General features: G+C 45.7%; 1 pseudogene; it reads left to right on the top strand.

The window, feature by feature from the left end:
- The first annotated feature begins 682 nt into the window (after nt 1–682).
- The window catches only part of LOC119591771, a 4,907-nt pseudogene continuing 4,778 nt past the window's right edge, over nt 683–811 (top strand).

Here is an 811-nt window from a genome sequence, read left to right as displayed (position 1 = left end):
CGCTCGTGTTGACTCCAGCTCAACTTTGCGCTTTCTTTTCACCATTAAACAACATCGCTAATTTCTTTCTCAAAATTACTCTTGATAGAATGCAAATTATTGAGGCATGACAGTGAGGGGGTTAGTTAGCACCTTCGCTTAGGGCTAAGAGCCGATAAATGTGACGAGAATTTCGCTGAATTAGGGTTTCATGTGTTCCAACTTTGTTTTTAAAATGTGGTTGTCCGAAGACGCAAGGGGGGTTTAAAATCGTTTCCCGGATGCGGCACAGATTAACGGGGGTTTTTTTCGCAGGGAAGGCAATCGAAGTGATATTAAATTTAGCCTTCTTTCGCAACAGCATTTAAAAGCAGCGAGTCCTTCACCCCCCCTCAGAGGACGACGTGAGGCCCCCGACGCCTAGCACCCACTCCCGACTGCCTTTCGGACGCCTCTGGCGCGCCAGGGCGTATATTACCTCCGGGCCAGACGCCGCGCCAGCTATCTGGACTCCGCTCCTCTCCGTGTAAGACGTGCCGCTCCCTCGAGACTTTGTGGCATCGTACTTTGTGATTTAAAAGATTCTGAAAATCTGTTACCGCAGAAAGAAAAAGTTATTAAAAGCGAATAGTAAAAAAAACGTGATTGGCAGTGTTGAAAATCTCGTGTGACGGTTTAGTGAGAGTTAATTGCTTGTTTCCAGATGTCGGTGACACTCTTTCAGCAGCAGAAGGTGAGGAGATAAAACGTGATTCTGTGTTTGTGAAAATGGAATCCTGCGCATTTTTTTCTTCTGGCTTTGATGTATTATAGTTCGTGATGTTTTAGCACA

This window comes from Penaeus monodon, chromosome 29 (genome assembly GCF_015228065.2).
Source record: "Penaeus monodon isolate SGIC_2016 chromosome 29, NSTDA_Pmon_1, whole genome shotgun sequence".
Classification (NCBI taxonomy): domain Eukaryota; kingdom Metazoa; phylum Arthropoda; class Malacostraca; order Decapoda; family Penaeidae; genus Penaeus; species Penaeus monodon.
This window is presented reverse-complemented; position numbering and strand designations above follow the sequence as displayed.